The 27435-nt window shown below is 49.7% G+C and overlaps 20 non-coding genes across 20 annotated transcripts; all 20 read left to right on the top strand.

Annotated features, from left to right (window-relative positions):
- The first annotated feature begins 833 nt into the window (after nucleotides 1-833).
- Trnah-gug lies at nucleotides 834-905 on the top strand. The gene has a single exon. It is a non-coding gene; the product is annotated as a tRNA-His (tRNA).
- A 747-nt stretch (nucleotides 906-1652) lies between these two features.
- Nucleotides 1653-1734, top strand: Trnal-uag. The gene has a single exon. It is a non-coding gene; the product is annotated as a tRNA-Leu (tRNA).
- A 445-nt stretch (nucleotides 1735-2179) lies between these two features.
- Trnae-cuc lies at nucleotides 2180-2251 on the top strand. The gene has a single exon. It is a non-coding gene; the product is annotated as a tRNA-Glu (tRNA).
- Nucleotides 2252-2625: 374 nt separating this feature from the next.
- Trnah-gug lies at nucleotides 2626-2697 on the top strand. The gene has a single exon. It is a non-coding gene; the product is annotated as a tRNA-His (tRNA).
- Nucleotides 2698-3444: 747 nt separating this feature from the next.
- On the top strand, nucleotides 3445-3526 carry Trnal-uag. The gene has a single exon. It is a non-coding gene; the product is annotated as a tRNA-Leu (tRNA).
- A 2222-nt stretch (nucleotides 3527-5748) lies between these two features.
- Trnah-gug lies at nucleotides 5749-5820 on the top strand. The gene has a single exon. It is a non-coding gene; the product is annotated as a tRNA-His (tRNA).
- A 747-nt stretch (nucleotides 5821-6567) lies between these two features.
- Trnal-uag lies at nucleotides 6568-6649 on the top strand. Its single transcript has one exon. It is a non-coding gene; the product is annotated as a tRNA-Leu (tRNA).
- Nucleotides 6650-7094: 445 nt separating this feature from the next.
- On the top strand, nucleotides 7095-7166 carry Trnae-cuc. Its single transcript has one exon. It is a non-coding gene; the product is annotated as a tRNA-Glu (tRNA).
- A 374-nt stretch (nucleotides 7167-7540) lies between these two features.
- On the top strand, nucleotides 7541-7612 carry Trnah-gug. Its single transcript has one exon. It is a non-coding gene; the product is annotated as a tRNA-His (tRNA).
- Nucleotides 7613-8359: 747 nt separating this feature from the next.
- Trnal-uag lies at nucleotides 8360-8441 on the top strand. Its single transcript has one exon. It is a non-coding gene; the product is annotated as a tRNA-Leu (tRNA).
- A 2223-nt stretch (nucleotides 8442-10664) lies between these two features.
- Nucleotides 10665-10736, top strand: Trnah-gug. The gene has a single exon. It is a non-coding gene; the product is annotated as a tRNA-His (tRNA).
- Nucleotides 10737-11483: 747 nt separating this feature from the next.
- Nucleotides 11484-11565, top strand: Trnal-uag. Its single transcript has one exon. It is a non-coding gene; the product is annotated as a tRNA-Leu (tRNA).
- A 2222-nt stretch (nucleotides 11566-13787) lies between these two features.
- On the top strand, nucleotides 13788-13859 carry Trnah-gug. Its single transcript has one exon. It is a non-coding gene; the product is annotated as a tRNA-His (tRNA).
- A 747-nt stretch (nucleotides 13860-14606) lies between these two features.
- Nucleotides 14607-14688, top strand: Trnal-uag. Its single transcript has one exon. It is a non-coding gene; the product is annotated as a tRNA-Leu (tRNA).
- Nucleotides 14689-15133: 445 nt separating this feature from the next.
- Trnae-cuc lies at nucleotides 15134-15205 on the top strand. Its single transcript has one exon. It is a non-coding gene; the product is annotated as a tRNA-Glu (tRNA).
- Nucleotides 15206-15579: 374 nt separating this feature from the next.
- On the top strand, nucleotides 15580-15651 carry Trnah-gug. Its single transcript has one exon. It is a non-coding gene; the product is annotated as a tRNA-His (tRNA).
- Nucleotides 15652-16398: 747 nt separating this feature from the next.
- On the top strand, nucleotides 16399-16480 carry Trnal-uag. The gene has a single exon. It is a non-coding gene; the product is annotated as a tRNA-Leu (tRNA).
- Nucleotides 16481-18703: 2223 nt separating this feature from the next.
- On the top strand, nucleotides 18704-18775 carry Trnah-gug. The gene has a single exon. It is a non-coding gene; the product is annotated as a tRNA-His (tRNA).
- A 747-nt stretch (nucleotides 18776-19522) lies between these two features.
- Trnal-uag lies at nucleotides 19523-19604 on the top strand. The gene has a single exon. It is a non-coding gene; the product is annotated as a tRNA-Leu (tRNA).
- A 2223-nt stretch (nucleotides 19605-21827) lies between these two features.
- On the top strand, nucleotides 21828-21899 carry Trnah-gug. Its single transcript has one exon. It is a non-coding gene; the product is annotated as a tRNA-His (tRNA).
- Nucleotides 21900-27435: the final 5536 nt, after the last annotated feature.

The following is a 27435-nucleotide window of genomic DNA, read 5'->3' as shown; positions in this document are numbered from 1 at the left end:
ATATCAGACTAGTCCAAGCCATCGCTTGGGGAAGCCAAAGGCATAACAAACTTTCGAGAAGACGAGCTTTGAATGACGTCGGCACCCTGCAACTCCGCATGCAGTAAAATCAAATAAACAATATTAACAGAAACAAAAATAAAAAAAAGAACAAACAAAAAAAAACAACAAAAAAAACAAAAATAAAACAAAAACAACGATAAAAAAAAATATTTTTTTTTTTCAATATCACTTCAAACAAAAAGGAATCAAAATACAACAACTATACATTTCAAAATATGCACAGTGAAATAGCATCACAAGAGTATAGCACCGAAGCTAGCCGAAGAAGGCAAAAAAGGTGAGCGAATGGATGGGCTGTATGGGGAGATGGGAGGCCCACAAAAAAAAAATAAAAAAAAGTGGCTAGGATACCTGGCTCTCACCCAGGAGGCCCGGGTTCGATTCCCGGTACCGGAATCGCGCGTTTTTGTTGCTCCTCTTATGCGACTTGTCTCGACTTTGCTCGACTGACGCTACGCTGACGCGTGCAGAAAGCTACCTTAAGTATGATTCACGGCAACACCTGACGGCGAGAGAGATGAAGCGTCTATCCACTTGTTATCCAGCCACATACCTGTAGTCAAGAGGCTTGGGGGACTGCAAGACATTGCCACGGAGGTGAATGCAGCTAACCACTGTAGTTAGTGTCCTGACAGCGCAGGCACGTTCATTTGCTCGTATACATGTGATGGAGACCGTGTCTCACACTGCTGTGGCGTACACCTTGGCCTAGGCTCTGCTGTGTATCGCCACTTGCATTACAGGCAGCTGCTTTCGCGGGCGCGTCCGTGGCCGTGATCGTCTAGTGGTTAGGACATTGCGTTGTGGCCGCAATAACCCAGGTTCGAATCCTGGTCACGGCAATTTTGAAAGTTTTGCCTTGCTGCCGTTGCAATGACGAGTACTCGAAATGACAGTACTCTCTTGACTTTTTCGGTCGTGTTCCGCAGGCCGCAGTTTGCCCTACCACTTCATCCCCAACACGTAATGTCGCCTCCCAGAGCGCAGACGTCCGCTGCTCTCTGTAGTCGAAAAGGGCAGTTGTTTGAAGTGCGATGGATGAGCAGCCAGTCCCAGCAGAACAGGAAGCTGTGGCGTGCACTGTTTGTACAAATGCTAGGAACACTGGCGCACCAAGCAGCGCATGTAGCGTGGCCGAGCGCTTTAAGGCGCTGGTTTCAGGCACCAGTCTCTCTGTAGGCGCGGTTTCGAGTCCCGTAGCTGCCGGGGGCTTTGCTGTGATCGCGTTAACCTGCCGCTTTTTCTTCAAGTGTAACCTCCTTGAGCTCACATATGTTTGATACATGGAGCATTCTAGCTCCGCCTGACAGTTACAGCTACGATACTTTAGTGGTTACGGAAAGCCCAGGTTCGAAACCTGGTCACGGCACGAAAACGTCTCTTGACGCTGTCTCCTTAACTGCGACAGCTACAGACAAGTGGCGTCGCTGCCACACGGCGGGCACGGCTTTTTCTTGCTGTGGATGGCCTAAAGAGACGCTTCCAGTGGGAGAGCAGTGGAAATACATGGCACGGCGATTGCCAAGATACTTCCATTTCGAAGTGATCTTTGTAGTACAAAGGAAACGTTTTGCGGCTGCTGCTCCAACGGTAACGTGGCCGAGCGGTCTAAGGCGCTGGTTTTAGGCACCAGTCTCTTCGGAGGCGTGGGTTCGAATCCCACCGTTGCCACTTTTTACATCTCATTTTTGTGCCGTTGCGGTGTGTTCTCGTGGGGTAGGACGCAGCTCTTGTGACGCGCGTGTTGTGTAGGTAGCGTGGCCGAGCGGTCTAAGGCGCTGGTTTCAGGCACCATTCTCTTCGGAGGCGTGGGTTCCAATCCCACAGCTGCCAAACGTGTAATGTTTCCTGTGTCGAAGGCAGATGCACTCATTGCCCGCAAAGGAAACAGCACAACAAGGCGTGAGCGTCTGCTTGGTGAATTGTCGTAGAACAGTGCGTGGTGCAACGACAGGATTTGTAGGCACCTTTTGCTCTCATCATTGCTGGCGTCCGTCTCCACGAAATGCGTCCGGAGCACGCCGTTCTATAACGCGAGAGAGTGGATTTTTTACAGTTGTCGTCAGTTAACCGTGGGTGGCTGCTGCGTTCGCTGGAAAGAGCACTGCCGTCGTTATCCGGTGTGGTCTAGTGGCTAGGATACCTGGCTCTCACCCAGGAGGCCCGGGTTCGATTCCCGGTACTGGAATCGCGCGTTTTTGTTGCTCCTCTTATGCGACTTGTCTCGACTTTGCTCGACTGACGCTACGCTGACGCGTGCAGAAAGCTACGTTAAGTATGATTCACGGCAACACCTGACGGCGAGAGAGATGAAGCGTCTATCCACTTGTTATCCAGCCACATACCTGTAGTCAAGAGGCTTGGGGGACTGCAAGACATTGCCACGGAGGTGAATGCAGCTAACCACTGTAGTTAGTGTCCTGACAGCGCAGGCACGTTCATTTGCTCGTATACATGTGATGGAGACCGTGTCTCACACTGCTGTGGCGTACACCTTGGCCTAGGCTCTGCTGTGTATCGCCACTTGCATTACAGGCAGCTGCTTTCGCGGGCGCGTCCGTGGCCGTGATCGTCTAGTGGTTAGGACATTGCGTTGTGGCCGCAATAACCCAGGTTCGAATCCTGGTCACGGCAATTTTGAAAGTTTTGCCTTGCTGCCGTTGCAATGACGAGTACTCGAAATGACAGTACTCTCTTGACTTTTTCGGTCGTGTTCCGCAGGCCGCAGTTTGCCCTACCACTTCATCCCCAACACGTAATGTCGCCTCCCAGAGCGCAGACGTCCGCTGCTCTCTGTAGTCGAAAAGGGCAGTTGTTTGAAGTGCGATGGATGAGCAGCCAGTCCCAGCAGAACAGGAAGCTGTGGCGTGCACTGTTTGTACAAATGCTAGGAACACTGGCGCACCAAGCAGCGCATGTAGCGTGGCCGAGCGCTTTAAGGCGCTGGTTTCAGGCACCAGTCTCTCTGTAGGCGCGGTTTCGAGTCCCGTAGCTGCCGGGGGCTTTGCTGTGATCGCGTTAACCTGCCGCTTTTTCTTCAAGTGTAACCTCCTTGAGCTCACATATGTTTGATACATGGAGCATTCTAGCTCCGCCTGACAGTTACAGCTACGATACTTTAGTGGTTACGGAAAGCCCAGGTTCGAAACCTGGTCACGGCACGAAAACGTCTCTTGACGCTGTCTCCTTAACTGCGACAGCTACAGACAAGTGGCGTCGCTGCCACACGGCGGGCACGGCTTTTTCTTGCTGTGGATGGCCTAAAGAGACGCTTCCAGTGGGAGAGCAGTGGAAATACATGGCACGGCGATTGCCAAGATACTTCCATTTCGAAGTGATCTTTGTAGTACAAAGGAAACGTTTTGCGGCTGCTGCTCCAACGGTAACGTGGCCGAGCGGTCTAAGGCGCTGGTTTTAGGCACCAGTCTCTTCGGAGGCGTGGGTTCGAATCCCACCGTTGCCACTTTTTACATCTCATTTTTGTGCCGTTGCGGTGTGTTCTCGTGGGGTAGGACGCAGCTCTTGTGACGCGCGTGTTGTGTAGGTAGCGTGGCCGAGCGGTCTAAGGCGCTGGTTTCAGGCACCATTCTCTTCGGAGGCGTGGGTTCCAATCCCACAGCTGCCAAACGTGTAATGTTTCCTGTGTCGAAGGCAGATGCACTCATTGCCCGCAAAGGAAACAGCACAACAAGGCGTGAGCGTCTGCTTGGTGAATTGTCGTAGAACAGTGCGTGGTGCAACGACAGGATTTGTAGGCACCTTTTGCTCTCATCATTGCTGGCGTCCGTCTCCACGAAATGCGTCCGGAGCACGCCGTTCTATAACGCGAGAGAGTGGATTTTTTACAGTTGTCGTCAGTTAACCGTGGGTGGCTGCTGCGTTCGCTGGAAAGAGCACTGCCGTCGTTATCCGGTGTGGTCTAGTGGCTTGGTGCGAACAGTCTTATTTGGGAATGGTGTAGAATGACCATGGCTTTGATCTGCCGCACGGCACGACGGCACATCTCTCTTACGTCCGTGCTCCAACCCGACGACGCGTACTACCCCACAACCAAGGCAAACACCTGGACGTGGTTGGCTGGACACACCCTATGTTACTTACTTGGCGCCCAGGAGGGGCGTTCATACCTGGACTACAGATTCTACCTCGCCACACAGGCACAGTTGCTAATGCAGGATGTCAAACATAGGCAAAAGTTTGCAAATTATATCTTAGCACTCCAAATCACGACCCTGTAAACGAATTCAGTAAGGTTTCTTCCACGGCCACGTATACATCCACCTTATCAAACATAAATAAAAATCTCAATAAATAAATTACAAATAAAAAACAAAAAAAAACCAAATATGTTCAACGAAAACAATGAAACAACGAAAAAGAAGAAAAGGAACAAAGTCGACACTCATGGTGTCTGCAGTAGTCACTGATTGGGAATGTTCATGCTTGGTGTGTTAAATGTCTTGTTTAACCTAGCCCTTCGTCTCCGTTAATTCAGCAGGAATTTGATTTACATTCTCCCAACATGGATGGTGAAGCTGACCATTCGTTTGGACGTGGTGTCCACTGGGTTTTCCGTTTATGTTTTATGTTTGCAAACTTACATGGAAGATGTATCCGTTTCACTCACCTGCGAACATTACTTGCTTCTTTATTTATTTGACGTCGACGAGGGAAGATGAAACAGGATTTATTTCTTCAATTTTTTCTTTCCTTCTTCTTCAAATCATTCCGCGGCAACATGGATTTCATCAATTCTCTTTTCCACATTCGTATGCCGAGCGCAGTTTTTGGCGGCTGAGTCGTTCGGAGCTAAGAGAAGGAGACTTGGGAAACCACACAGCAAAAATGGAATATATCAGACTAGTCCAAGCCATCGCTTGGGGAAGCCAAAGGCATAACAAACTTTCGAGAAGACGAGCTTTGAATGACGTCGGCACCCTGCAACTCCGCATGCAGTAAAATCAAATAAACAATATTAACAGAAACAAAAATAAAAAAAAGAACAAACAAAAAAAAACAACAAAAAAAACAAAAATAAAACAAAAACAACGATAAAAAAAAATATTTTTTTTTTTCAATATCACTTCAAACAAAAAGGAATCAAAATACAACAACTATACATTTCAAAATATGCACAGTGAAATAGCATCACAAGAGTATAGCACCGAAGCTAGCCGAAGAAGGCAAAAAAGGTGAGCGAATGGATGGGCTGTATGGGGAGATGGGAGGCCCACAAAAAAAAAATAAAAAAAAGTGGCTAGGATACCTGGCTCTCACCCAGGAGGCCCGGGTTCGATTCCCGGTACCGGAATCGCGCGTTTTTGTTGCTCCTCTTATGCGACTTGTCTCGACTTTGCTCGACTGACGCTACGCTGACGCGTGCAGAAAGCTACCTTAAGTATGATTCACGGCAACACCTGACGGCGAGAGAGATGAAGCGTCTATCCACTTGTTATCCAGCCACATACCTGTAGTCAAGAGGCTTGGGGGACTGCAAGACATTGCCACGGAGGTGAATGCAGCTAACCACTGTAGTTAGTGTCCTGACAGCGCAGGCACGTTCATTTGCTCGTATACATGTGATGGAGACCGTGTCTCACACTGCTGTGGCGTACACCTTGGCCTAGGCTCTGCTGTGTATCGCCACTTGCATTACAGGCAGCTGCTTTCGCGGGCGCGTCCGTGGCCGTGATCGTCTAGTGGTTAGGACATTGCGTTGTGGCCGCAATAACCCAGGTTCGAATCCTGGTCACGGCAATTTTGAAAGTTTTGCCTTGCTGCCGTTGCAATGACGAGTACTCGAAATGACAGTACTCTCTTGACTTTTTCGGTCGTGTTCCGCAGGCCGCAGTTTGCCCTACCACTTCATCCCCAACACGTAATGTCGCCTCCCAGAGCGCAGACGTCCGCTGCTCTCTGTAGTCGAAAAGGGCAGTTGTTTGAAGTGCGATGGATGAGCAGCCAGTCCCAGCAGAACAGGAAGCTGTGGCGTGCACTGTTTGTACAAATGCTAGGAACACTGGCGCACCAAGCAGCGCATGTAGCGTGGCCGAGCGCTTTAAGGCGCTGGTTTCAGGCACCAGTCTCTCTGTAGGCGCGGTTTCGAGTCCCGTAGCTGCCGGGGGCTTTGCTGTGATCGCGTTAACCTGCCGCTTTTTCTTCAAGTGTAACCTCCTTGAGCTCACATATGTTTGATACATGGAGCATTCTAGCTCCGCCTGACAGTTACAGCTACGATACTTTAGTGGTTACGGAAAGCCCAGGTTCGAAACCTGGTCACGGCACGAAAACGTCTCTTGACGCTGTCTCCTTAACTGCGACAGCTACAGACAAGTGGCGTCGCTGCCACACGGCGGGCACGGCTTTTTCTTGCTGTGGATGGCCTAAAGAGACGCTTCCAGTGGGAGAGCAGTGGAAATACATGGCACGGCGATTGCCAAGATACTTCCATTTCGAAGTGATCTTTGTAGTACAAAGGAAACGTTTTGCGGCTGCTGCTCCAACGGTAACGTGGCCGAGCGGTCTAAGGCGCTGGTTTTAGGCACCAGTCTCTTCGGAGGCGTGGGTTCGAATCCCACCGTTGCCACTTTTTACATCTCATTTTTGTGCCGTTGCGGTGTGTTCTCGTGGGGTAGGACGCAGCTCTTGTGACGCGCGTGTTGTGTAGGTAGCGTGGCCGAGCGGTCTAAGGCGCTGGTTTCAGGCACCATTCTCTTCGGAGGCGTGGGTTCCAATCCCACAGCTGCCAAACGTGTAATGTTTCCTGTGTCGAAGGCAGATGCACTCATTGCCCGCAAAGGAAACAGCACAACAAGGCGTGAGCGTCTGCTTGGTGAATTGTCGTAGAACAGTGCGTGGTGCAACGACAGGATTTGTAGGCACCTTTTGCTCTCATCATTGCTGGCGTCCGTCTCCACGAAATGCGTCCGGAGCACGCCGTTCTATAACGCGAGAGAGTGGATTTTTTACAGTTGTCGTCAGTTAACCGTGGGTGGCTGCTGCGTTCGCTGGAAAGAGCACTGCCGTCGTTATCCGGTGTGGTCTAGTGGCTAGGATACCTGGCTCTCACCCAGGAGGCCCGGGTTCGATTCCCGGTACTGGAATCGCGCGTTTTTGTTGCTCCTCTTATGCGACTTGTCTCGACTTTGCTCGACTGACGCTACGCTGACGCGTGCAGAAAGCTACGTTAAGTATGATTCACGGCAACACCTGACGGCGAGAGAGATGAAGCGTCTATCCACTTGTTATCCAGCCACATACCTGTAGTCAAGAGGCTTGGGGGACTGCAAGACATTGCCACGGAGGTGAATGCAGCTAACCACTGTAGTTAGTGTCCTGACAGCGCAGGCACGTTCATTTGCTCGTATACATGTGATGGAGACCGTGTCTCACACTGCTGTGGCGTACACCTTGGCCTAGGCTCTGCTGTGTATCGCCACTTGCATTACAGGCAGCTGCTTTCGCGGGCGCGTCCGTGGCCGTGATCGTCTAGTGGTTAGGACATTGCGTTGTGGCCGCAATAACCCAGGTTCGAATCCTGGTCACGGCAATTTTGAAAGTTTTGCCTTGCTGCCGTTGCAATGACGAGTACTCGAAATGACAGTACTCTCTTGACTTTTTCGGTCGTGTTCCGCAGGCCGCAGTTTGCCCTACCACTTCATCCCCAACACGTAATGTCGCCTCCCAGAGCGCAGACGTCCGCTGCTCTCTGTAGTCGAAAAGGGCAGTTGTTTGAAGTGCGATGGATGAGCAGCCAGTCCCAGCAGAACAGGAAGCTGTGGCGTGCACTGTTTGTACAAATGCTAGGAACACTGGCGCACCAAGCAGCGCATGTAGCGTGGCCGAGCGCTTTAAGGCGCTGGTTTCAGGCACCAGTCTCTCTGTAGGCGCGGTTTCGAGTCCCGTAGCTGCCGGGGGCTTTGCTGTGATCGCGTTAACCTGCCGCTTTTTCTTCAAGTGTAACCTCCTTGAGCTCACATATGTTTGATACATGGAGCATTCTAGCTCCGCCTGACAGTTACAGCTACGATACTTTAGTGGTTACGGAAAGCCCAGGTTCGAAACCTGGTCACGGCACGAAAACGTCTCTTGACGCTGTCTCCTTAACTGCGACAGCTACAGACAAGTGGCGTCGCTGCCACACGGCGGGCACGGCTTTTTCTTGCTGTGGATGGCCTAAAGAGACGCTTCCAGTGGGAGAGCAGTGGAAATACATGGCACGGCGATTGCCAAGATACTTCCATTTCGAAGTGATCTTTGTAGTACAAAGGAAACGTTTTGCGGCTGCTGCTCCAACGGTAACGTGGCCGAGCGGTCTAAGGCGCTGGTTTTAGGCACCAGTCTCTTCGGAGGCGTGGGTTCGAATCCCACCGTTGCCACTTTTTACATCTCATTTTTGTGCCGTTGCGGTGTGTTCTCGTGGGGTAGGACGCAGCTCTTGTGACGCGCGTGTTGTGTAGGTAGCGTGGCCGAGCGGTCTAAGGCGCTGGTTTCAGGCACCATTCTCTTCGGAGGCGTGGGTTCCAATCCCACAGCTGCCAAACGTGTAATGTTTCCTGTGTCGAAGGCAGATGCACTCATTGCCCGCAAAGGAAACAGCACAACAAGGCGTGAGCGTCTGCTTGGTGAATTGTCGTAGAACAGTGCGTGGTGCAACGACAGGATTTGTAGGCACCTTTTGCTCTCATCATTGCTGGCGTCCGTCTCCACGAAATGCGTCCGGAGCACGCCGTTCTATAACGCGAGAGAGTGGATTTTTTACAGTTGTCGTCAGTTAACCGTGGGTGGCTGCTGCGTTCGCTGGAAAGAGCACTGCCGTCGTTATCCGGTGTGGTCTAGTGGCTTGGTGCGAACAGTCTTATTTGGGAATGGTGTAGAATGACCATGGCTTTGATCTGCCGCACGGCACGACGGCACATCTCTCTTACGTCCGTGCTCCAACCCGACGACGCGTACTACCCCACAACCAAGGCAAACACCTGGACGTGGTTGGCTGGACACACCCTATGTTACTTACTTGGCGCCCAGGAGGGGCGTTCATACCTGGACTACAGATTCTACCTCGCCACACAGGCACAGTTGCTAATGCAGGATGTCAAACATAGGCAAAAGTTTGCAAATTATATCTTAGCACTCCAAATCACGACCCTGTAAACGAATTCAGTAAGGTTTCTTCCACGGCCACGTATACATCCACCTTATCAAACATAAATAAAAATCTCAATAAATAAATTACAAATAAAAAACAAAAAAAAAACCAAATATGTTCAACGAAAACAATGAAACAACGAAAAAGAAGAAAAGGAACAAAGTCGACACTCATGGTGTCTGCAGTAGTCACTGATTGGGAATGTTCATGCTTGGTGTGTTAAATGTCTTGTTTAACCTAGCCCTTCGTCTCCGTTAATTCAGCAGGAATTTGATTTACATTCTCCCAACATGGATGGTGAAGCTGACCATTCGTTTGGACGTGGTGTCCACTGGGTTTTCCGTTTATGTTTTATGTTTGCAAACTTACATGGAAGATGTATCCGTTTCACTCACCTGCGAACATTACTTGCTTCTTTATTTATTTGACGTCGACGAGGGAAGATGAAACAGGATTTATTTCTTCAATTTTTTCTTTCCTTCTTCTTCAAATCATTCCGCGGCAACATGGATTTCATCAATTCTCTTTTCCACATTCGTATGCCGAGCGCAGTTTTTGGCGGCTGAGTCGTTCGGAGCTAAGAGAAGGAGACTTGGGAAACCACACAGCAAAAATGGAATATATCAGACTAGTCCAAGCCATCGCTTGGGGAAGCCAAAGGCATAACAAACTTTCGAGAAGACGAGCTTTGAATGACGTCGGCACCCTGCAACTCCGCATGCAGTAAAATCAAATAAACAATATTAACAGAAACAAAAATAAAAAAAAGAACAAACAAAAAAAAACAACAAAAAAAACAAAAATAAAACAAAAACAACGATAAAAAAAAATATTTTTTTTTTTCAATATCACTTCAAACAAAAAGGAATCAAAATACAACAACTATACATTTCAAAATATGCACAGTGAAATAGCATCACAAGAGTATAGCACCGAAGCTAGCCGAAGAAGGCAAAAAAGGTGAGCGAATGGATGGGCTGTATGGGGAGATGGGAGGCCCACAAAAAAAAAATAAAAAAAAGTGGCTAGGATACCTGGCTCTCACCCAGGAGGCCCGGGTTCGATTCCCGGTACCGGAATCGCGCGTTTTTGTTGCTCCTCTTATGCGACTTGTCTCGACTTTGCTCGACTGACGCTACGCTGACGCGTGCAGAAAGCTACCTTAAGTATGATTCACGGCAACACCTGACGGCGAGAGAGATGAAGCGTCTATCCACTTGTTATCCAGCCACATACCTGTAGTCAAGAGGCTTGGGGGACTGCAAGACATTGCCACGGAGGTGAATGCAGCTAACCACTGTAGTTAGTGTCCTGACAGCGCAGGCACGTTCATTTGCTCGTATACATGTGATGGAGACCGTGTCTCACACTGCTGTGGCGTACACCTTGGCCTAGGCTCTGCTGTGTATCGCCACTTGCATTACAGGCAGCTGCTTTCGCGGGCGCGTCCGTGGCCGTGATCGTCTAGTGGTTAGGACATTGCGTTGTGGCCGCAATAACCCAGGTTCGAATCCTGGTCACGGCAATTTTGAAAGTTTTGCCTTGCTGCCGTTGCAATGACGAGTACTCGAAATGACAGTACTCTCTTGACTTTTTCGGTCGTGTTCCGCAGGCCGCAGTTTGCCCTACCACTTCATCCCCAACACGTAATGTCGCCTCCCAGAGCGCAGACGTCCGCTGCTCTCTGTAGTCGAAAAGGGCAGTTGTTTGAAGTGCGATGGATGAGCAGCCAGTCCCAGCAGAACAGGAAGCTGTGGCGTGCACTGTTTGTACAAATGCTAGGAACACTGGCGCACCAAGCAGCGCATGTAGCGTGGCCGAGCGCTTTAAGGCGCTGGTTTCAGGCACCAGTCTCTCTGTAGGCGCGGTTTCGAGTCCCGTAGCTGCCGGGGGCTTTGCTGTGATCGCGTTAACCTGCCGCTTTTTCTTCAAGTGTAACCTCCTTGAGCTCACATATGTTTGATACATGGAGCATTCTAGCTCCGCCTGACAGTTACAGCTACGATACTTTAGTGGTTACGGAAAGCCCAGGTTCGAAACCTGGTCACGGCACGAAAACGTCTCTTGACGCTGTCTCCTTAACTGCGACAGCTACAGACAAGTGGCGTCGCTGCCACACGGCGGGCACGGCTTTTTCTTGCTGTGGATGGCCTAAAGAGACGCTTCCAGTGGGAGAGCAGTGGAAATACATGGCACGGCGATTGCCAAGATACTTCCATTTCGAAGTGATCTTTGTAGTACAAAGGAAACGTTTTGCGGCTGCTGCTCCAACGGTAACGTGGCCGAGCGGTCTAAGGCGCTGGTTTTAGGCACCAGTCTCTTCGGAGGCGTGGGTTCGAATCCCACCGTTGCCACTTTTTACATCTCATTTTTGTGCCGTTGCGGTGTGTTCTCGTGGGGTAGGACGCAGCTCTTGTGACGCGCGTGTTGTGTAGGTAGCGTGGCCGAGCGGTCTAAGGCGCTGGTTTCAGGCACCATTCTCTTCGGAGGCGTGGGTTCCAATCCCACAGCTGCCAAACGTGTAATGTTTCCTGTGTCGAAGGCAGATGCACTCATTGCCCGCAAAGGAAACAGCACAACAAGGCGTGAGCGTCTGCTTGGTGAATTGTCGTAGAACAGTGCGTGGTGCAACGACAGGATTTGTAGGCACCTTTTGCTCTCATCATTGCTGGCGTCCGTCTCCACGAAATGCGTCCGGAGCACGCCGTTCTATAACGCGAGAGAGTGGATTTTTTACAGTTGTCGTCAGTTAACCGTGGGTGGCTGCTGCGTTCGCTGGAAAGAGCACTGCCGTCGTTATCCGGTGTGGTCTAGTGGCTTGGTGCGAACAGTCTTATTTGGGAATGGTGTAGAATGACCATGGCTTTGATCTGCCGCACGGCACGACGGCACATCTCTCTTACGTCCGTGCTCCAACCCGACGACGCGTACTACCCCACAACCAAGGCAAACACCTGGACGTGGTTGGCTGGACACACCCTATGTTACTTACTTGGCGCCCAGGAGGGGCGTTCATACCTGGACTACAGATTCTACCTCGCCACACAGGCACAGTTGCTAATGCAGGATGTCAAACATAGGCAAAAGTTTGCAAATTATATCTTAGCACTCCAAATCACGACCCTGTAAACGAATTCAGTAAGGTTTCTTCCACGGCCACGTATACATCCACCTTATCAAACATAAATAAAAATCTCAATAAATAAATTACAAATAAAAAACAAAAAAAAAACCAAATATGTTCAACGAAAACAATGAAACAACGAAAAAGAAGAAAAGGAACAAAGTCGACACTCATGGTGTCTGCAGTAGTCACTGATTGGGAATGTTCATGCTTGGTGTGTTAAATGTCTTGTTTAACCTAGCCCTTCGTCTCCGTTAATTCAGCAGGAATTTGATTTACATTCTCCCAACATGGATGGTGAAGCTGACCATTCGTTTGGACGTGGTGTCCACTGGGTTTTCCGTTTATGTTTTATGTTTGCAAACTTACATGGAAGATGTATCCGTTTCACTCACCTGCGAACATTACTTGCTTCTTTATTTATTTGACGTCGACGAGGGAAGATGAAACAGGATTTATTTCTTCAATTTTTTCTTTCCTTCTTCTTCAAATCATTCCGCGGCAACATGGATTTCATCAATTCTCTTTTCCACATTCGTATGCCGAGCGCAGTTTTTGGCGGCTGAGTCGTTCGGAGCTAAGAGAAGGAGACTTGGGAAACCACACAGCAAAAATGGAATATATCAGACTAGTCCAAGCCATCGCTTGGGGAAGCCAAAGGCATAACAAACTTTCGAGAAGACGAGCTTTGAATGACGTCGGCACCCTGCAACTCCGCATGCAGTAAAATCAAATAAACAATATCAACAGAAACAAAAATAAAAAAAAGAACAAACAAAAAAAACAACAAAAAAAACAAAAATAAAACAAAAACAACGATAAAAAAAAATATTTTTTTTTTTCAATATCACTTCAAACAAAAAGGAATCAAAATACAACAACTATACATTTCAAAATATGCACAGTGAAATAGCATCACAAGAGTATAGCACCGAAACTAGCCGAAGAAGGCAAAAAAGGTGAGCGAATGGATGGGCTGTATGGGGAGATGGGAGGCCCACAAAAAAAAAATAAAAAAAAGTGGCTAGGATACCTGGCTCTCACCCAGGAGGCCCGGGTTCGATTCCCGGTACCGGAATCGCGCGTTTTTGTTGCTCCTCTTATGCGACTTGTCTCGACTTTGCTCGACTGACGCTACGCTGACGCGTGCAGAAAGCTACCTTAAGTATGATTCACGGCAACACCTGACGGCGAGAGAGATGAAGCGTCTATCCACTTGTTATCCAGCCACATACCTGTAGTCAAGAGGCTTGGGGGACTGCAAGACATTGCCACGGAGGTGAATGCAGCTAACCACTGTAGTTAGTGTCCTGACAGCGCAGGCACGTTCATTTGCTCGTATACATGTGATGGAGACCGTGTCTCACACTGCTGTGGCGTACACCTTGGCCTAGGCTCTGCTGTGTATCGCCACTTGCATTACAGGCAGCTGCTTTCGCGGGCGCGTCCGTGGCCGTGATCGTCTAGTGGTTAGGACATTGCGTTGTGGCCGCAATAACCCAGGTTCGAATCCTGGTCACGGCAATTTTGAAAGTTTTGCCTTGCTGCCGTTGCAATGACGAGTACTCGAAATGACAGTACTCTCTTGATTTTTTCACTCGTGTTCCGCAGGCCGCAGTTTGCCCTACCACTTCATCCCCAACACGTAATGTCGCCTCCCAGAGCGCAGACGTCCGCTGCTCTCTGTAGTCGAAAAGGGCAGTTGTTTGAAGTGCGATGGATGAGCAGCCAGTCCCAGCAGAACAGGAAGCTGTGGCGTGCACTGTTTGTACAAATGCTAGGAACACTGGCGCACCAAGCAGCGCATGTAGCGTGGCCGAGCGCTTTAAGGCGCTGGTTTCAGGCACCAGTCTCTCTGTAGGCGCGGTTTCGAGTCCCGTAGCTGCCGGGGGCTTTGCTGTGATCGCGTTAACCTGCCGCTTTTTCTTCAAGTGTAACCTCCTTGAGCTCACATATGTTTGATACATGGAGCATTCTAGCTCCGCCTGACAGTTACAGCTACGATACTTTAGTGGTTACGGAAAGCCCAGGTTCGAAACCTGGTCACGGCACGAAAACGTCTCTTGACGCTGTCTCCTTAACTGCGACAGCTACAGACAAGTGGCGTCGCTGCCACACGGCGGGCACGGCTTTTTCTTGCTGTGGATGGCCTAAAGAGACGCTTCCAGTGGGAGAGCAGTGGAAATACATGGCACGGCGATTGCCAAGATACTTCCATTTCGAAGTGATCTTTGTAGTACAAAGGAAACGTTTTGCGGCTGCTGCTCCAACGGTAACGTGGCCGAGCGGTCTAAGGCGCTGGTTTTAGGCACCAGTCTCTTCGGAGGCGTGGGTTCGAATCCCACCGTTGCCACTTTTTACATCTCATTTTTGTGCCGTTGCGGTGTGTTCTCGTGGGGTAGGACGCAGCTCTTGTGACGCGCGTGTTGTGTAGGTAGCGTGGCCGAGCGGTCTAAGGCGCTGGTTTCAGGCACCATTCTCTTCGGAGGCGTGGGTTCCAATCCCACAGCTGCCAAACGTGTAATGTTTCCTGTGTCGAAGGCAGATGCACTCATTGCCCGCAAAGGAAACAGCACAACAAGGCGTGAGCGTCTGCTTGGTGAATTGTCGTAGAACAGTGCGTGGTGCAACGACAGGATTTGTAGGCACCTTTTGCTCTCATCATTGCTGGCGTCCGTCTCCACGAAATGCGTCCGGAGCACGCCGTTCTATAACGCGAGAGAGTGGATTTTTTACAGTTGTCGTCAGTTAACCGTGGGTGGCTGCTGCGTTCGCTGGAAAGAGCACTGCCGTCGTTATCCGGTGTGGTCTAGTGGCTAGGATACCTGGCTCTCACCCAGGAGGCCCGGGTTCGATTCCCGGTACTGGAATCGCGCGTTTTTGTTGCTCCTCTTATGCGACTTGTCTCGACTTTGCTCGACTGACGCTACGCTGACGCGTGCAGAAAGCTACGTTAAGTATGATTCACGGCAACACCTGACGGCGAGAGAGATGAAGCGTCTATCCACTTGTTATCCAGCCACATACCTGTAGTCAAGAGGCTTGGGGGACTGCAAGACATTGCCACGGAGGTGAATGCAGCTAACCACTGTAGTTAGTGTCCTGACAGCGCAGGCACGTTCATTTGCTCGTATACATGTGATGGAGACCGTGTCTCACACTGCTGTGGCGTACACCTTGGCCTAGGCTCTGCTGTGTATCGCCACTTGCATTACAGGCAGCTGCTTTCGCGGGCGCGTCCGTGGCCGTGATCGTCTAGTGGTTAGGACATTGCGTTGTGGCCGCAATAACCCAGGTTCGAATCCTGGTCACGGCAATTTTGAAAGTTTTGCCTTGCTGCCGTTGCAATGACGAGTACTCGAAATGACAGTACTCTCTTGACTTTTTCGGTCGTGTTCCGCAGGCCGCAGTTTGCCCTACCACTTCATCCCCAACACGTAATGTCGCCTCCCAGAGCGCAGACGTCCGCTGCTCTCTGTAGTCGAAAAGGGCAGTTGTTTGAAGTGCGATGGATGAGCAGCCAGTCCCAGCAGAACAGGAAGCTGTGGCGTGCACTGTTTGTACAAATGCTAGGAACACTGGCGCACCAAGCAGCGCATGTAGCGTGGCCGAGCGCTTTAAGGCGCTGGTTTCAGGCACCAGTCTCTCTGTAGGCGCGGTTTCGAGTCCCGTAGCTGCCGGGGGCTTTGCTGTGATCGCGTTAACCTGCCGCTTTTTCTTCAAGTGTAACCTCCTTGAGCTCACATATGTTTGATACATGGAGCATTCTAGCTCCGCCTGACAGTTACAGCTACGATACTTTAGTGGTTACGGAAAGCCCAGGTTCGAAACCTGGTCACGGCACGAAAACGTCTCTTGACGCTGTCTCCTTAACTGCGACAGCTACAGACAAGTGGCGTCGCTGCCACACGGCGGGCACGGCTTTTTCTTGCTGTGGATGGCCTAAAGAGACGCTTCCAGTGGGAGAGCAGTGGAAATACATGGCACGGCGATTGCCAAGATACTTCCATTTCGAAGTGATCTTTGTAGTACAAAGGAAACGTTTTGCGGCTGCTGCTCCAACGGTAACGTGGCCGAGCGGTCTAAGGCGCTGGTTTTAGGCACCAGTCTCTTCGGAGGCGTGGGTTCGAATCCCACCGTTGCCACTTTTTACATCTCATTTTTGTGCCGTTGCGGTGTGTTCTCGTGGGGTAGGACGCAGCTCTTGTGACGCGCGTGTTGTGTAGGTAGCGTGGCCGAGCGGTCTAAGGCGCTGGTTTCAGGCACCATTCTCTTCGGAGGCGTGGGTTCCAATCCCACAGCTGCCAAACGTGTAATGTTTCCTGTGTCGAAGGCAGATGCACTCATTGCCCGCAAAGGAAACAGCACAACAAGGCGTGAGCGTCTGCTTGGTGAATTGTCGTAGAACAGTGCGTGGTGCAACGACAGGATTTGTAGGCACCTTTTGCTCTCATCATTGCTGGCGTCCGTCTCCACGAAATGCGTCCGGAGCACGCCGTTCTATAACGCGAGAGAGTGGATTTTTTACAGTTGTCGTCAGTTAACCGTGGGTGGCTGCTGCGTTCGCTGGAAAGAGCACTGCCGTCGTTATCCGGTGTGGTCTAGTGGCTTGGTGCGAACAGTCTTATTTGGGAATGGTGTAGAATGACCATGGCTTTGATCTGCCGCACGGCACGACGGCACATCTCTCTTACGTCCGTGCTCCAACCCGACGACGCGTACTACCCCACAACCAAGGCAAACACCTGGACGTGGTTGGCTGGACACACCCTATGTTACTTACTTGGCGCCCAGGAGGGGCGTTCATACCTGGACTACAGATTCTACCTCGCCACACAGGCACAGTTGCTAATGCAGGATGTCAAACATAGGCAAAAGTTTGCAAATTATATCTTAGCACTCCAAATCACGACCCTGTAAACGAATTCAGTAAGGTTTCTTCCACGGCCACGTATACATCCACCTTATCAAACATAAATAAAAATCTCAATAAATAAATTACAAATAAAAAACAAAAAAAAAACCAAATATGTTCAACGAAAACAATGAAACAACGAAAAAGAAGAAAAGGAACAAAGTCGACACTCATGGTGTCTGCAGTAGTCACTGATTGGGAATGTTCATGCTTGGTGTGTTAAATGTCTTGTTTAACCTAGCCCTTCGTCTCCGTTAATTCAGCAGGAATTTGATTTACATTCTCCCAACATGGATGGTGAAGCTGACCATTCGTTTGGACGTGGTGTCCACTGGGTTTTCCGTTTATGTTTTATGTTTGCAAACTTACATGGAAGATGTATCCGTTTCACTCACCTGCGAACATTACTTGCTTCTTTATTTATTTGACGTCGACGAGGGAAGATGAAACAGGATTTATTTCTTCAATTTTTTCTTTCCTTCTTCTTCAAATCATTCCGCGGCAACATGGATTTCATCAATTCTCTTTTCCACATTCGTATGCCGAGCGCAGTTTTTGGCGGCTGAGTCGTTCGGAGCTAAGAGAAGGAGACTTGGGAAACCACACAGCAAAAATGGAATATATCAGACTAGTCCAAGCCATCGCTTGGGGAAGCCAAAGGCATAACAAACTTTCGAGAAGACGAGCTTTGAATGACGTCGGCACCCTGCAACTCCGCATGCAGTAAAATCAAATAAACAATATTAACAGAAACAAAAATAAAAAAAAGAACAAACAAAAAAAAACAACAAAAAAAACAAAAATAAAACAAAAACAACGATAAAAAAAAATATTTTTTTTTTTCAATATCACTTCAAACAAAAAGGAATCAAAATACAACAACTATACATTTCAAAATATGCACAGTGAAATAGCATCACAAGAGTATAGCACCGAAGCTAGCCGAAGAAGGCAAAAAAGGTGAGCGAATGGATGGGCTGTATGGGGAGATGGGAGGCCCACAAAAAAAAAATAAAAAAAAGTGGCTAGGATACCTGGCTCTCACCCAGGAGGCCCGGGTTCGATTCCCGGTACCGGAATCGCGCGTTTTTGTTGCTCCTCTTATGCGACTTGTCTCGACTTTGCTCGACTGACGCTACGCTGACGCGTGCAGAAAGCTACCTTAAGTATGATTCACGGCAACACCTGACGGCGAGAGAGATGAAGCGTCTATCCACTTGTTATCCAGCCACATACCTGTAGTCAAGAGGCTTGGGGGACTGCAAGACATTGCCACGGAGGTGAATGCAGCTAACCACTGTAGTTAGTGTCCTGACAGCGCAGGCACGTTCATTTGCTCGTATACATGTGATGGAGACCGTGTCTCACACTGCTGTGGCGTACACCTTGGCCTAGGCTCTGCTGTGTATCGCCACTTGCATTACAGGCAGCTGCTTTCGCGGGCGCGTCCGTGGCCGTGATCGTCTAGTGGTTAGGACATTGCGTTGTGGCCGCAATAACCCAGGTTCGAATCCTGGTCACGGCAATTTTGAAAGTTTTGCCTTGCTGCCGTTGCAATGACGAGTACTCGAAATGACAGTACTCTCTTGACTTTTTCGGTCGTGTTCCGCAGGCCGCAGTTTGCCCTACCACTTCATCCCCAACACGTAATGTCGCCTCCCAGAGCGCAGACGTCCGCTGCTCTCTGTAGTCGAAAAGGGCAGTTGTTTGAAGTGCGATGGATGAGCAGCCAGTCCCAGCAGAACAGGAAGCTGTGGCGTGCACTGTTTGTACAAATGCTAGGAACACTGGCGCACCAAGCAGCGCATGTAGCGTGGCCGAGCGCTTTAAGGCGCTGGTTTCAGGCACCAGTCTCTCTGTAGGCGCGGTTTCGAGTCCCGTAGCTGCCGGGGGCTTTGCTGTGATCGCGTTAACCTGCCGCTTTTTCTTCAAGTGTAACCTCCTTGAGCTCACATATGTTTGATACATGGAGCATTCTAGCTCCGCCTGACAGTTACAGCTACGATACTTTAGTGGTTACGGAAAGCCCAGGTTCGAAACCTGGTCACGGCACGAAAACGTCTCTTGACGCTGTCTCCTTAACTGCGACAGCTACAGACAAGTGGCGTCGCTGCCACACGGCGGGCACGGCTTTTTCTTGCTGTGGATGGCCTAAAGAGACGCTTCCAGTGGGAGAGCAGTGGAAATACATGGCACGGCGATTGCCAAGATACTTCCATTTCGAAGTGATCTTTGTAGTACAAAGGAAACGTTTTGCGGCTGCTGCTCCAACGGTAACGTGGCCGAGCGGTCTAAGGCGCTGGTTTTAGGCACCAGTCTCTTCGGAGGCGTGGGTTCGAATCCCACCGTTGCCACTTTTTACATCTCATTTTTGTGCCGTTGCGGTGTGTTCTCGTGGGGTAGGACGCAGCTCTTGTGACGCGCGTGTTGTGTAGGTAGCGTGGCCGAGCGGTCTAAGGCGCTGGTTTCAGGCACCATTCTCTTCGGAGGCGTGGGTTCCAATCCCACAGCTGCCAAACGTGTAATGTTTCCTGTGTCGAAGGCAGATGCACTCATTGCCCGCAAAGGAAACAGCACAACAAGGCGTGAGCGTCTGCTTGGTGAATTGTCGTAGAACAGTGCGTGGTGCAACGACAGGATTTGTAGGCACCTTTTGCTCTCATCATTGCTGGCGTCCGTCTCCACGAAATGCGTCCGGAGCACGCCGTTCTATAACGCGAGAGAGTGGATTTTTTACAGTTGTCGTCAGTTAACCGTGGGTGGCTGCTGCGTTCGCTGGAAAGAGCACTGCCGTCGTTATCCGGTGTGGTCTAGTGGCTTGGTGCGAACAGTCTTATTTGGGAATGGTGTAGAATGACCATGGCTTTGATCTGCCGCACGGCACGACGGCACATCTCTCTTACGTCCGTGCTCCAACCCGACGACGCGTACTACCCCACAACCAAGGCAAACACCTGGACGTGGTTGGCTGGACACACCCTATGTTACTTACTTGGCGCCCAGGAGGGGCGTTCATACCTGGACTACAGATTCTACCTCGCCACACAGGCACAGTTGCTAATGCAGGATGTCAAACATAGGCAAAAGTTTGCAAATTATATCTTAGCACTCCAAATCACGACCCTGTAAACGAATTCAGTAAGGTTTCTTCCACGGCCACGTATACATCCACCTTATCAAACATAAATAAAAATCTCAATAAATAAATTACAAATAAAAAACAAAAAAAAAACCAAATATGTTCAACGAAAACAATGAAACAACGAAAAAGAAGAAAAGGAACAAAGTCGACACTCATGGTGTCTGCAGTAGTCACTGATTGGGAATGTTCATGCTTGGTGTGTTAAATGTCTTGTTTAACCTAGCCCTTCGTCTCCGTTAATTCAGCAGGAATTTGATTTACATTCTCCCAACATGGATGGTGAAGCTGACCATTCGTTTGGACGTGGTGTCCACTGGGTTTTCCGTTTATGTTTTATGTTTGCAAACTTACATGGAAGATGTATCCGTTTCACTCACCTGCGAACATTACTTGCTTCTTTATTTATTTGACGTCGACGAGGGAAGATGAAACAGGATTTATTTCTTCAATTTTTTCTTTCCTTCTTCTTCAAATCATTCCGCGGCAACATGGATTTCATCAATTCTCTTTTCCACATTCGTATGCCGAGCGCAGTTTTTGGCGGCTGAGTCGTTCGGAGCTAAGAGAAGGAGACTTGGGAAACCACACAGCAAAAATGGAATATATCAGACTAGTCCAAGCCATCGCTTGGGGAAGCCAAAGGCATAACAAACTTTCGAGAAGACGAGCTTTGAATGACGTCGGCACCCTGCAACTCCGCATGCAGTAAAATCAAATAAACAATATTAACAGAAACAAAAATAAAAAAAAGAACAAACAAAAAAAAACAACAAAAAAAACAAAAATAAAACAAAAACAACGATAAAAAAAAATATTTTTTTTTTTCAATATCACTTCAAACAAAAAGGAATCAAAATACAACAACTATACATTTCAAAATATGCACAGTGAAATAGCATCACAAGAGTATAGCACCGAAGCTAGCCGAAGAAGGCAAAAAAGGTGAGCGAATGGATGGGCTGTATGGGGAGATGGGAGGCCCACAAAAAAAAAATAAAAAAAAGTGGCTAGGATACCTGGCTCTCACCCAGGAGGCCCGGGTTCGATTCCCGGTACCGGAATCGCGCGTTTTTGTTGCTCCTCTTATGCGACTTGTCTCGACTTTGCTCGACTGACGCTACGCTGACGCGTGCAGAAAGCTACCTTAAGTATGATTCACGGCAACACCTGACGGCGAGAGAGATGAAGCGTCTATCCACTTGTTATCCAGCCACATACCTGTAGTCAAGAGGCTTGGGGGACTGCAAGACATTGCCACGGAGGTGAATGCAGCTAACCACTGTAGTTAGTGTCCTGACAGCGCAGGCACGTTCATTTGCTCGTATACATGTGATGGAGACCGTGTCTCACACTGCTGTGGCGTACACCTTGGCCTAGGCTCTGCTGTGTATCGCCACTTGCATTACAGGCAGCTGCTTTCGCGGGCGCGTCCGTGGCCGTGATCGTCTAGTGGTTAGGACATTGCGTTGTGGCCGCAATAACCCAGGTTCGAATCCTGGTCACGGCAATTTTGAAAGTTTTGCCTTGCTGCCGTTGCAATGACGAGTACTCGAAATGACAGTACTCTCTTGATTTTTTCACTCGTGTTCCGCAGGCCGCAGTTTGCCCTACCACTTCATCCCCAACACGTAATGTCGCCTCCCAGAGCGCAGACGTCCGCTGCTCTCTGTAGTCGAAAAGGGCAGTTGTTTGAAGTGCGATGGATGAGCAGCCAGTCCCAGCAGAACAGGAAGCTGTGGCGTGCACTGTTTGTACAAATGCTAGGAACACTGGCGCACCAAGCAGCGCATGTAGCGTGGCCGAGCGCTTTAAGGCGCTGGTTTCAGGCACCAGTCTCTCTGTAGGCGCGGTTTCGAGTCCCGTAGCTGCCGGGGGCTTTGCTGTGATCGCGTTAACCTGCCGCTTTTTCTTCAAGTGTAACCTCCTTGAGCTCACATATGTTTGATACATGGAGCATTCTAGCTCCGCCTGACAGTTACAGCTACGATACTTTAGTGGTTACGGAAAGCCCAGGTTCGAAACCTGGTCACGGCACGAAAACGTCTCTTGACGCTGTCTCCTTAACTGCGACAGCTACAGACAAGTGGCGTCGCTGCCACACGGCGGGCACGGCTTTTTCTTGCTGTGGATGGCCTAAAGAGACGCTTCCAGTGGGAGAGCAGTGGAAATACATGGCACGGCGATTGCCAAGATACTTCCATTTCGAAGTGATCTTTGTAGTACAAAGGAAACGTTTTGCGGCTGCTGCTCCAACGGTAACGTGGCCGAGCGGTCTAAGGCGCTGGTTTTAGGCACCAGTCTCTTCGGAGTCGTGGGCCCGAACACATCGCGCGCTCGCTCCGGCGTGTCGGGCGGTGTTTACGTGTGCTTCGCAGTCGGCGGCGGTTCATCGCGGTGCCTGTTTCTTCGCTGCTGTAGTCAGCTGAACTGTAAGTTAACATGGATTCTGAAGACCGAGAAAATAATATCCAGTGCGAATTTGATAGAAACGTCACCCGACCGTCTGCTTTCGAAATTCATTCGTGGATGAAAAATGACTTGAAAAGTCCTGAAAGTGATGTGTTAGGATTGCAATTAGACGCGTTCTTGAACTCTTTGTTTGTTAAATTAAAATGTCCGGAATTGTGCGATGCTCTCGTAAGTGAAAACGGTGGTGTAAGAAAATTCAAGCACTCTGATGGGACAATTAGTAATGTTACTCTGTCGAATGCTGGATTTGGTATCCGTAACGTTAGAGTATTCAATCTTCCGTTTGAAACCAGGAATGAGACTATAGCTCGTAGCCTTATGCCTTATGGCACAGTTTTGTCAATTACGAAAGAAAAGTGGTCTTCCGCTTATATCTATCAAGTTGAGAACGGTATTCGTAGTGTCAAAATGATTGTGAGGAAGCACGTTCCTTCGTTTTTGGTTATGGCCGGCCACCGGGCTTTTATTTCGTATAGTGGTCAGCCGCAAACGTGTTCCTATTGCAATGCCACCGACCATTTTCGGCAAAATTGTCCTAGGCGTAGACGCCCTGTGCAGCTACCGCCCCGTGGGCAAGATGTCGACGCGTCGTACGCGGCCGTGTTGTTAGGTGTTCCCCGTTCACCGGCACGTTCCGCGGAAACGGAAACGCCGTTAGTTGCTGCGATCGCGATGGATGTCGATGCCACTGCATCCGGTTCTGATTCTGTTCAAACCTTGTCCGTACCTTCTCAGTCAGTTCCCGCCGCTACTGTGCCGATTCCGCCTCCGGCTGTGCCTGAAGTTCCGGAACGGCCCGGATCAGAACCCGTTCAGGTGGTTACCCCCCCTGTTGCGGTAGTGGATTCGTCACCATCTAATTCCGTACCTCAAGGTGTTCCGGACGCGGCTCCTGCCTCACAGGAACCAAAGCCAAGGCGTGAAAGTGTTTCAGACAGGCGCGGCAATACTGACCGCTTCCGCAGTGCCAGTAGTTCACGGATTTTAGAAAAACGAACCTTTTCTCGCGGAGAACGCAGCCCATCTCCGGAGTGGAAGCAGGTTCCCCGTCAGAAGTCGAAACAAAAGACAAAATCTGTGCAAAAGCCGGCGCATAAGCCCTCGCCCCGCCCCGTAGTCGAATCTCGGCCGTCGGTTGCGGGGGGGCGTCGTCCACCGCGTCCAGTGGCGAGCAGTCAGCCAGCGCCTACGACAAGTGTGTCGGAAGACAGGCGGGAAGCGGTTGTACGGCAGTTAAAGGAAATGTTGCACCACTCTGATGTAAATCTCGCAATGGACACTACGACGTCTCAGGCAACGAACCCGGCACAACTTTCGGTTAAGCGTAAGGCGGAAGACACCCCCCAGCGTCGCCCGCGTCCCCCTTCGCAGGATTCCGCGTCTGCACCTCCCACACAAGAACCGTCTACTTCAGCTGCACCGTCTGAACGTTGTGACTGGGCAGACGATATGGAGCAGGAGGGTGGGTCCACTCCTGCCGTCTAATTTGTTTTATTTGTTTTTCCTTGTTGTCTATGGTAGCACGCCCTCCATCAGTTGTGGCTACTATTAATCTTAATAAATTGGAGTCGCCTGTGAAGTTTGCAAGTTTTGTGGGTTTTCTAAATTACATTGCTGCTGACGTAGTGTTTTTGCAGGAGGTTGTGATAGATCTACTTCACTCCATTCCGGGCTATCAAGTACTCTTGAACTTTGATATCGAGTGCAATTGTGGTACTGCCATTTTAATTCGTATTGGTCATGACTATAGTAATGTCGCTACAATTCCTAACGGTCGTGGTGTAGCTTGCACGATCAACAACGTAAGATATATTAACGTGTACGCCCCTTCTGGTGCCGACGGGCAGCCACGTCGCCGTGTGTTTTATAGCAGTGACATTTGTCACCTTTTACAGGGCCCCCACCTGCCTGTAGTTATGGGCGGCGATTTTAATTGCGTGCTGGACGATAGAGATCAGGAGCCACGGCCATATAAGTGCCTAGAATTACAGACGCTCGTTACTGAGATGAATTTAATTGACTCGTGGTGTTATTTACACCCGCGGGACGTGAGCTTTACTTTCTTTTATCCCACGGGAAGGAGTCGGCTCGATAGGATTTACGTTTCTCGTGATAAACAGCACTGTCTTACGGACTCCTCTGTTCACCCCGTGATTTTTTCCGATCATTGTGCGTATGTCTGTCGCTTTCATTCTCTATTGGCGGATAAACCCCGCGCAAGTCGATTATGGAAGTTTAATGTGCGACATCTCTCACACCCACATTTTGCGCCGGTTATCGTGCGTGTGTGGCAGAGGGTGCTGAAATATCGCGGTCTATATGCCTCCACTTTGTCTTGGTGGGTAGAATTTGTTAAGCCGGCATTACGCAAGGCCATCCTGGAATTCGGTCAGGATGTTGCTCACTGGGAGCGTTCTACATTACAATTTTACGAGAGCTGTTTAAATGATGCCATCCACCTGCACACAAATAATCCCGCTCTTCGGATGGCGACAATTCGGCGTATAAAACTCCGTCTCCTGGATTTGAAACGGGAATCGTTGCGCGGATCTGTCGTACGGAGCCGAGCCCCCGGGGCGCTGGCTGATGAAGCGCCTTCCGTGTTTCATCAGCTGCGCGAACGCCGGCGCGCGAAGCGACGTTACGTCACAGAGCTGGAATCAGCTGACGGTGCGCGGCTTCATAGCCAGGCGGCAATTCTTGCCGAGGCCCACCGTCACTTCATCGAACTTTTCAGTGAGAAATACACTGATGCTGCCGCGATTTCCGAGCTACTCCACGACGTTTCGTACGTCTTATCCGTAGCGGATCGCCGTCGCCTCACAGAAAACTTTACCGTGGAGGAAGTGAGTGATGTTTTAAAACTGTGCTCCCAGAATAAATCACCGGGCGCCGATGGGTTGCCACCGGAATTTTATTTACATTTTTGGCACTTGTTTGGCTCCGCCCTGACTGACGTTTTTAATGAAATTTTAAATGGTGTGGATGTCCCTGCGTCCTTCCTGGAAGGTATTGTGGTCTTGGTTCCAAAGGTTCCAGTCACCAGGAAACTGTGCAATCTTAGACCAATTACCCTTCTTAATGGTGATTACAAACTCTTCACCAAATGCGTCTCCTCTCGCTTGAAGCTCGTCATGAAAAAACTGGTTAGTCCCTTTCAATACTGTGCAGTGCCGAACCGCACTCTCTATGGTGCTGTGTCGACATACCGAGATGCCATTGCCTATGCTTCGACGAATAGGATTCCTTTTGGCATTTTATCCATCGATTTTGCAATGGCTTTTGACAGGGTTAGCCACCTATATCTCCGGCGAGTGATACAGAAGTTTGGTTTCGGTGTAAAGTATATAACTATGATTTTTAACCTTTTCAAAAATTCCACCTCACGGGTTAGTCTCAATGGATTTTTGTCGGAACCTGTTCCGCTCTGCTGTTCAGTCAAACAAGGGTGCCCTCTGTCAATGGCGCTTTACGCAATTTCCTTAGATCCTTTGTTGCGTAAGTTGCACAGTGTTTGTAGGGGAATACGTATTGGGGATCAGAAGCACGTTTGTCGCGCTTATGCTGACGACCTTGGCCTTTTGGTGTCCTCGGCTACCGACTTTGCTACAATCCGCGCTGTTCTTACACAGTATGAACGTGCATCCGGTGCGAGCATCAATACCCGTAAGACGGTTTTTCTGCCTATTTATGCAGCGACACGTGGCTTCAAACGCCCATGGTATACAGTGAAGCAGGAACATAAAATTTTGGGTGTTCGCTTTCAAGCCAATCTGTTACAGACTGCGTCCTACAACTGGCGTATTGTCTTAAATGGTATACGAGCTATGGCTAGCCTGTCCGCTACTCGCACCCTCGCATTAACACAGCGGGTGATTTTAATAAATGTTTTCTTGCTCAGCAAAGCCTGGTACCTCGCACAGTTATTTCAGGTACCCAAGAATTTGGGCAGAGCCATAACACAGGCAGTCTATTGGCTATTGTGGCGGGGACATATTTTCAAGGTGTCTTACGAAACATGTACTTTGCCGCGCGAACAGGGTGGACTCGGCCTCATTCATTTTGCTATGAAAGCCGCAGCGTTGCTCCTTCATCGGACGAGCGTCACTATTGAACAGGATCCGTCGAGCCCCACAGCTGTTCTGTTCGCTATTCATCGTCCACTATCTGACGTAGCACCTCTAGACCCGACTACAATACCGTTTCAGCTGCGTTATGTTCGAGAATACTACATTCAAAAATGTTATCTCGCCGCCGACGTACTCGACCATCGAACGCGGACTGTGAAGCGTGTCTACCAGGGACTAAGAGGACGGCCAGTCGGTAATAAGATGGAGGCGCGCTACCCGCGATCTGCGTGGAGGATGGTGTGGGCTCATGTTCACGCTCCCTTCCTGTCAGCGGACGTCAGCAGCTTTTGGTACCAAGTGGTTAACCGAATTCTGCCCACCAACGAAAAGCTGCGCCGCATTCACTTATCTCCATCGAGCTTGTGTGAAGACTGTCGCCAAGACGACACCTTAGAACATCGTTTCGTGTGCCTGAGGTCACAATCGACTTGGAACATTGCCGCC

The sequence above is a fragment of the Schistocerca americana genome, unplaced genomic scaffold (assembly GCF_021461395.2).
Source record: "Schistocerca americana isolate TAMUIC-IGC-003095 unplaced genomic scaffold, iqSchAmer2.1 HiC_scaffold_1004, whole genome shotgun sequence".
Taxonomy (NCBI): Eukaryota; Metazoa; Arthropoda; class Insecta; order Orthoptera; family Acrididae; genus Schistocerca; species Schistocerca americana.
This window is presented reverse-complemented; position numbering and strand designations above follow the sequence as displayed.